The sequence below is a fragment of the Capricornis sumatraensis genome, chromosome 16 (assembly GCF_032405125.1).
Source record: "Capricornis sumatraensis isolate serow.1 chromosome 16, serow.2, whole genome shotgun sequence".
Classification (NCBI taxonomy): Eukaryota; Metazoa; Chordata; class Mammalia; order Artiodactyla; family Bovidae; genus Capricornis; species Capricornis sumatraensis.
The window spans coordinates 73,854,095-73,862,860 of NC_091084.1; positions in this window are offsets into that span (position 1 = coordinate 73,854,095).

The window sequence follows — 8,766 nt, forward strand, 5'->3', positions numbered from 1 at the left end:
GGTGACACTTCCTATCAAGGCTAAATAAGGACCAAAATCCCTTCTCCTTTAGGGAAATTACACCCTTCCAAAATTGACAGAGAAGCACCTTTCTGATTCTCCCTACCCACTTCATATCCCTCTTTTTGTCAGTGCCTTTCCCCCAAGTTCATGCACTGACTAGCATTTCAATCCCAGGTAAGTTCATAGAAGATGATTTCTACCTTATAGCCCTGCTATGAAATCATAAAGATGGGAAGGTAAGGGCATCAATATCTCTACTGCTTCCAGGAAAAAGTAGTCCATTCCTACCAAATGATGGTAACAGTGACTCAGCAGTTAAGGGCCATTATCCCATTAAGAATTCCATTGTATGGGAATTTTCTCTATGACTCAGGGAACTCAAACCAGGGCTCTGTACCAACCTAAAGGGGTGGGAAGGGGTGGGAGGTGGGAGGGAGGTGAAAGAGGGAGAGGACACATATGTACCTATGGCTGACTCATGTTGATGTATGGCAGAGGCCAACATAATGTTGTTGTCCCTCACTTGGTCAGTGATTTATAATCTGATTTATAATCTAAATAGATTAGAGTTTCATAAAGCACTATAAAGCAAATTTCCTTCAATTAAAAATAAATAGGTTTGGAGAAAAAAAAGAATCCCACTGTATGATGCAAAGAACTACCTCTGTAGTCTGGCTGACCTTGGTTCCCAGTCTGGTTTAGTGGTGCAAGGATTCCATGCTCTTCTAAGTAACTTACTTTACTGCTATGAGTCTTTGTTTGCTTATACATGAAATAGGAATGATCCAACCTACATGGAAAGGTTACAGTGAGAATAATTTATTTATGCATTCATGTATTTAAAGTGCCAAGGTAGTGCTTGTCTCATAGTAGGCTCTTATTAGTAGAAGATTAACTCTTAAACCCCACAGTGTACTTTCAAGGCATTATCATTGTAATACTCACTACATTCGAGTCCTGCAGGAAGCTGCCTTCAAAAAGGAGAAGATTTATAATCTGAATAGATTAGAGTTTCATAAAGCACAATGAAGCATGCAAGGGGCTCTATCAAAAACCATAAATAAACCAAGATGCATGAATTATGCAGTCAACTCTCAATATTCATGTAAGGAAAGAAAGCAGATGGGGACAGTCCAAAAAGAGTGAGCAATCTAAAAAAACTCTTTGAGATTTGTCTTGACATTTGCAGTGAATTCAGATGTTTGTGATATTCAGGGGAAGGGATTTTTAATGTATTTTCCATACGGAATCCTGACTCAGGACCATCAGCCTGACCATGGCATTTTCCTACATCTCTTCCCACACAAGAACTAAACAGCTCCTCAATGATGCTGATTCCAAAAGAGCAATATAAGCCAGCCTTCACTCACTCAAACTTCCCCAACAGAAGAGACAGCTTCATTCCCAGGATAAAATCTGCACGTACAATAAGTGCAAATAGAACTGCCAAAGATTTAAAAAAAAAAAAAAAAAAGGCCCAAAATAACCTCACTTGTACTGAATCCCAGGATACCAATCCTAGACTTCATAACACCTAACCTAATATCCCTGGAGAAGGGCACGGCAACCCACTCCAGTATCCCATGGACAGAGGAGCTTGGTAGGCTACAGTCCAGAGAGTCGGACTCAACTGAAGCAACTTCGCACACGTGACACAACCTAACTGCAGTTTCAACTTCCCCAGAAATGTACTTTTTTAAGGTTTTCCTTTTTTTCTGTTTATTTTATTGGAGTATGATTGCTTTCAGTGTTGTGTTAGTTTCTGCTAATGACGTGAATCAGCTGTACATATATATATCCCCTCCCTCTTGGACCTCTCTCCCACCCCCCCCCACCTCCCCCCCACCATCCCACCCATCTAGGTCATCACAGAGGACAGAGTTGAACTTCCTGTGCTGTGCAGGGAGCTTCTCACTCTATTCAGCTATTCAGCACTATATACACTGCTATACAGCAGGTTCTCACTAGCTATCGATTTCACACATGGCAGTGTATATCCCATACAGACGGCCAAGAGGCACATGAAAAGATACTCGACATCACTAATTACTTGTTGTCGTTCAGTCAGTAAGTCGTGTCGCACTCTTTGCGACCCCATGCACTGCACTGCAACACGCCAGGCTGCACTAAGTTATTAGAGAAATATAAATTAAAACTAGAGTGAGGTATCACCTCATACCAGTCAGAATGGCCATCATCAAAAAACCTACAACCAATGAATGATGGAGAGGGTGTGAAGAAAAGGAAACTTTCTTGCACTGCTGGTGGGAATGTAAGTTGGTACAGCCACTGTCAGTGGAGAACAGTACAAAGGTTCCTTAAGAGACTAAAAGCAGAACTACCGTATGACCCAGCAACCCCACTACTGGGCATATACCCTGAGAAAACCATAATTCAAAATGACATATGTACCCCAACATTCATTGTGCCACTATTTACAACAGCCAAGACATGGAAGCAACCTAAGCAGCCACTGACAGGTGCATGGATGAAGAGGCTGTGCTACATATATACAATGGCATATCACTTAGCCAGAAATACAATCTTCATCAGTTTGGAATTTTCTGGCCAGCACCAGTAAAGTAGCAACACTTGCACCCTCTTCATCTCTCAGTGGAAGAAGAGGTAATCTGCCTGATAAAACCCTTGCATTCCTTTCCCAGAAAAGATGTCCTGGCCTAAAAAGAATCTTTTCTTTCCTCTTGCCAACAGCTCCTTTGCCCTACACTTCTACCTATAAACCCTTCCATTTTATACAACCCCTGGAGTACCCTACTAATTGTTAGATGGATGCTACCCAATCCATGAATCACCTAATAAAGTCAATTAGATCTTCAAATTTACTTGGTTGAATTTTATGTGTGTGCATTAATATATGATATTTGTCTTTCTCTTTCTGACTTACTCCATTCTGTATCGTAGGCTGTAGGTTCATTCACCTCCTTAGAACTGACTCAAATTCATTCCTTTTATAGCTGAGTAATATTCCGTTTTGTATATGTACCAAAACTTCCTTAGCAATATTGTAATTATCCTCCAATTAAAAAACTGTATGATTTCCAGCAAAATGGCTTCTCCGAGTTCTATGGTGCTCCACAGGCTCATAGAACTTGTCCAGAGAAATACCCAACTAAAGGCCTCTGAGTCTCTCTTACATCGAGACTAATTTCCACACTCTCCCGATCTGAAGGCAACAATTGCTGGAAATATCTGAGGGCCGAGAACTGCCTTTGGGAATTGGTCCAAAATGACCAAACCACTTCCATCTTTACTTAAATCTTCATCTGTAGGTTCCCTCAAGAAAATGAGATTAATGTTACAGCAATAGCGCTTCCCAGAGCCATTTGTTAAAGCAATTTCTTTCAGTCCTTATGAGTTACAATTAAAGAAGAATCAGAAGAGGCCAACCATAATAAGCCTTAACAACATTTTATAGGCAGCAACCACACAGAGTTACAGCGTATTGCCTCTGCTCCGTTAAAAAGCAAGTTTCTCTGGATCCATAGAGAAAGCTAGGCTTAATGTTCAGTCACAGAGGACTCGGGCAAAAACAGGGGACCACAGGGTATCTGCAAAATTGTTTGGTTGTTTAGTGACTAAGTCGCGTCTGACTCTTCTGTGACCCCATGGACTATAGCCTGCTAGGCTCCTCTGTCCATGGGATTCTCCAGGCAAGAATACTACTAGAGTGGGTTGCCATTTCCTCCTCCAGGGGAATCTTCCCAACCCAGAGATCGAACTCACATCTCCTGCATTCGCAGGCAGATTCTTTACCACTGAGCCACCGGGGAAGGCCTATCTGTAAAGTGGGTACCCCTTATTAACCTGGGAGGAAAGAGTGAAATCCATTTTGGTTTACAAGCAATCTTTCTGGGAAAAAAAGAAGTTTGGGGGAAAGTTTTAAATGGACCAAATACCCAAGAGGATCAGCTCGGGGAAGAAAAAGAGAACACAAGAATGCATATAATGAGGCACAATTCTTGGAACAAATTTTGGTTCCGAGGGGATGCTCTGGGCTGGTCGTTTCTGCTCTATGGATTAGTAACAGGGGAGAGAAGAAAATGACCTGAAGGAAGACATACAGCTCTCCTCCTTCCGTCCTGGAAAAAAGACATCACGTTCCTTTCCCCTCACCCATGACAGTGTTGAGGCTGGGATCCCCTTTCTCTGGTCTTCAGAGACAAGAGTCTGACAGGAGCCACTGCTGCCGAAGGTAGCAGCGACCTCGCAGCCCACTCTAACCCTGGCCCTGCCGGGAGAGAAAGAGCTTGGCGCTAGTGGCTCTTGGATAAATGCAGCTCAGAGGAAGGGGAAAACAACGGGAGAGCTGTGCAGTCAGTATCAGGCTCTCCAAGACCCAAGGACAAGGAGCATTTGACCTTTGGGGAAGCTGCCTCACAGCTCGTCTCTTATCTGCACCCAGGGTCTCACCTGCTCTCTCCGAGTTAATGTATCATAAGCGCACTCTGCTCAGGCAGACAGAATAAAAACAGTCATCTTCTCTTGACAGCCTCCTTTCTACCTTGTGCTCTTCTTCCTGCTGCTTCCTCTGAGACTCAAGAGGTTTATATGTAGGGCCTCAATGGAGGAATTGCTATTATATCCGCACAGAACCTCAGGCCAGTTCTGTTGGTTAGCTTAGCTCTGTGGTCAAATCCCAGAGGTCGAGAGATGGAAGGTGGGACTCTCCTGGTGGTCCAGTGGTTAAGAATCTACCTGCCAGTGCAGGGGACGTGGGTTTGATCCCTGGTCTGAGAAGATCCCACGTGCTGCAGGGCAACTAAGCCCACGTGCCACCACTGCTGAAGCCTGACCACCCTAGGGCCGGTGCTCCACAACAAGAGAAGCCACCATAAGGCATCGCAAGGCGAGAAGAGTCCCAGCTCGCTGCAACTGGAGAAAGCAGCATCGAAGACCCAGGGCAGCCAAAAATAAAAATAAAGTAAGCAATTTTAGAAAAGAGACAGAGATGGAGGGTGGTTCTCATGACAGGCCGCCACATACCATCTCTCCAGCATCCTTCTTGGGAGTCCTGATGTGAGAGACTCAGTGCTGATCCAGCCCAACAATGAGGAAACAAACAAATCAACCAGCATACCGGGGGCGAGCAGGCCAGGCGTGCCATCAGCTTAAACAAGGAACAGCTTCTTATTGCAAAGCACTGCATTTCTTTTCCCCTATTCAGAAACCATACCCTTCTTCACCCGTGAGAAAGTTTATTAAGTTGAAGTGTTGGTTTATTCTTGCTCATTCCTTTCTGAAAATTTCCCCTAGAAGGCTTAGGGAACATGTCTACAAAAGGCAAACCTTCAAAACAACCCAGGAGGAACTAATCTCGCTTGCAAGTTTTTCCGTATCCAACATGAAAGGTTCATGGGAACAGGTCTCCTTGGGGACATTCTCTCAGCAGCGAAGTTGAAGAACCCACCTCGGGTACCTTCCTTCCAAAGCAAGTCACACGGTCTTGGCGACAGTGCTAAATAGCCAGCTGTGTAGGTGCAGATGTGTTTGGAGATGAAATCCTGCCTGTATTTTGGCAGATGGATCTTTTTTAAAAAATTCATAGTTCTATGTCCATTGCCTACTTGTCTTCAACTCTCCTCTCTGTGATTTCACATTAGAGAAGTCGGTAGCAATTTTGTTGGTTGCACAGTGCCAGACTTCCCCGGTGCTCTCTCCACCCAATCAACAGTTCCCCTTAGGCAGCACCTACTGTATACCTGGTAGTGCAGTCAAGCTTTATTTACAGTGTCCCATCTAATTCACAATTCTATATAGTATATGTAATTATCCGTTTTTTACAGATCATAAAAGAACTCAGAGAAGATGAGTGGTCATAAAAGTAAGAAATAGCAGAGGTCAGGATTCAGAAGCCCGTCTAACCAGCTCCAGAGCCAAATTCTTAATGACAGTGCTCTATTCTCCTTGAACTCATTCACCTGCTGATTGGCTCTACCATCTCTGTGAAGGCTTTCTGAGTCCATTGGCTGCCTCAGGAAGGACCAGCTCTTGACATCCAGGAAATCGGGATAAGAGGGCTTGCTAAAGGGCAGTGCATCTCACTCAAAATCCCATTAGCTCTTCTGATCACCAACTCCAGGGCCAGAACTCACACAAGTCCTCTCTCCCAAGGCCCACCAGTCTCCTGTGAGGTCACTAGCCACAGGCGCTCCACTTGGAGTCTCTATCACTCAGTCGTCAAGTGTGCCTGCCTGGAGGGAGTCACCTCTGGCTTAGAACAGCAGTCGCACCTTTGAGCAGGCTCCTTTATTGCACCAAACTCGGTTTCCTCACATGTAAAAGAGGAAAAGATCGCATTGCCCTGCCTCCCATAGGATAGTCTGAATAATCAAAGGAAATAATAGAGATGAAGTGCTTTGTCGGCATACCATCTGACACTAAGGTTTAGTAGGTGGAAATCAGGTATATTTGTATTGGAGATGTGGGTCAACATTTTCACACAGTGAAAAACGGATGTGCAGGGGGAAAAAATAGCTTGCTGTCCTTTATTGGACATTAAGTAGCATCACATGAGGTGACCCCATGTCACTAATGGTTGAAAAAGTAGTGGAGTGGAGGAGCCTCCCTGCTCTGTCCCCTCTGATCTCTGCAAGAAACACCTCCACCTTCCCTTCTTGTTGACTAGAAATTACTTATACATCATGCCTTCCTTCATTCTTACTCTGGGGACATCATTGCTCAGGCAGCCCCTCCTCTCTCCTCTCACTTGACAGAGCCCCTCTTTTCCTCTCCCATGGCTCATCCTAAATGGCAAACAGGAAGTAAGGAAAGATGTGGACATTCCAACAGGGCTATGAAGATTAAAGGATACTTCACACACTCCTTAAGTTAAGAAATTCCATGGTAGAATGGAGATGAGATCCATTTCACATTTATCAGATTTGAAAAATTATATAGTCTGGGTAATACCAGTGTTATAGAAGATGGAGAAATTCCTCTCAAATGGCTGAAAAAAAATAAAAATTGTTACAATTGCCCTGAAGAGTAACCCTCTACCATGTCATTCTAATCTGCCTCTTTCCCAACTCTGAGAATCATTGATCTTCAATACTTAGAATGTGCCTGGAGCTTATATATATGTATACATATGTATATAGTACATATGTGTATATATATATATACATATATATAGCTCTATTGCACTTCACAGATACTGTGTTTTGTACAAATTAACCTTGCATTGAGCAAGTCTAGCGGTGCCATTTCTTCCAACAGTATTATTTTTAAGTATGTGTATTGTTTTCTTAGACATAAAGCTATTGCACACTTAGTAGACCACTGTGTGGTGTAAACATAACTTTTACATGCACTGGAAAACCAAAAAAAAAATTCACATGGCTCACTTTATTGCAATTATTACTTCATTGCAGTGGTCTCGAACTGAACCTACAATGTCTTCAGTCAATTCAGTCACTCAGTTGGGTCCAACTGTTTGCGACCCCAAGGATTGCATCATGCCAGGCTTCCCTGTCCATCACCAACTACCGAAGCCTGCTCAAACTCATGTCCATCGAGTTGGTGATGCCATCCAACCATCTCATCCTCTGTTGTCCCTTTCTCCTCCTGCCTTCAATCTTTCCCAGCATCAGGGTCTTTTCCAGTAAGTTCTTCACATCAGGTGGCCAAAGTATTGGAACTTCAGCTTCAGCATCAGTCCTTCCAGTGAATATTCAAGACTGATCTCCTTTAGGATGGACTGCTTGGATCTCTTTGCAGTCCAAGGGACTCTCAAAAGTCTTCTCCAATACCACAGTTCCAAAGCATCAATTTTTCGGTGCTCAACTTTCTTTATAGTCCAACTCTCATATCCATACATGACTACTGGAAAAACCGTAGCCTTGACTAGACAAACCTTTGATGGCAAAGTGTTATCTCTGCTTTTTAATATGCTGTCTAGGTTGGTCATGGCTTTTCTTCCAAGGAGCAAGAGTCTTTTAATTTCATGGTTACAGTCACCATCTGCAGTGATTTTGGAGCCCAAGAAAAGAAAGTCTGTCACTGTTTCCATTGTTTCCCCATCTATTTGCCATGAAGTGATGGGACTGGATGCCATGATCAATGTCTTCAAGGTATGCCTGTATATATACACCTTATATATGTGTGTGCATGTGTATCTTATATATATATATACTTTTGTACCTTTTATATATATATATAAATGCTATATATATTTTTCCTGCTATTTTTCTGAAGAAAGGGACTGCTTATGAAGCAAGCTGGCCTGAAATCAGAGCCTGCAGAACTGAAATAGCTGGGCACTTGCTTAAGAAGAGCTTGTTCTTGTTCTAGATCTGCTTTTTTGCTTTCTGTATCCCCCTGGATGAAGTGCTCCACCCCTGGGAACCTCAGCTGTCTCATCTAGGTCACGAGAACAATAATAACCCATGTCCTACATGCCACACACGTGTGCACATGTAGTATAGTTGGTTGTTGTGCAGATAAAAGGGGTATCATGTGGAGGAGCTTAGTGTATTATAAAATGCTATGCAATTTGAGTTATTCATCTGATTACTCTTAGAATCTTTCTTTATGTGAGTTACCCCATAAAGGAATCTAAAGTAAAAGTCCCTTATGTACGCATGGTTTATTTGGAAACATTATCCCTGGAAGCTGGAAGAAGTAAGGGACATGGGGGAGTGAAACAGGAAAAAAGGAATGACCAATACAAGGATGTATTTTTTTTCACAGTTTTCTGTGATTTATTTAAGGCCACATTTGACAGTTTTTCACAGAATATAACAC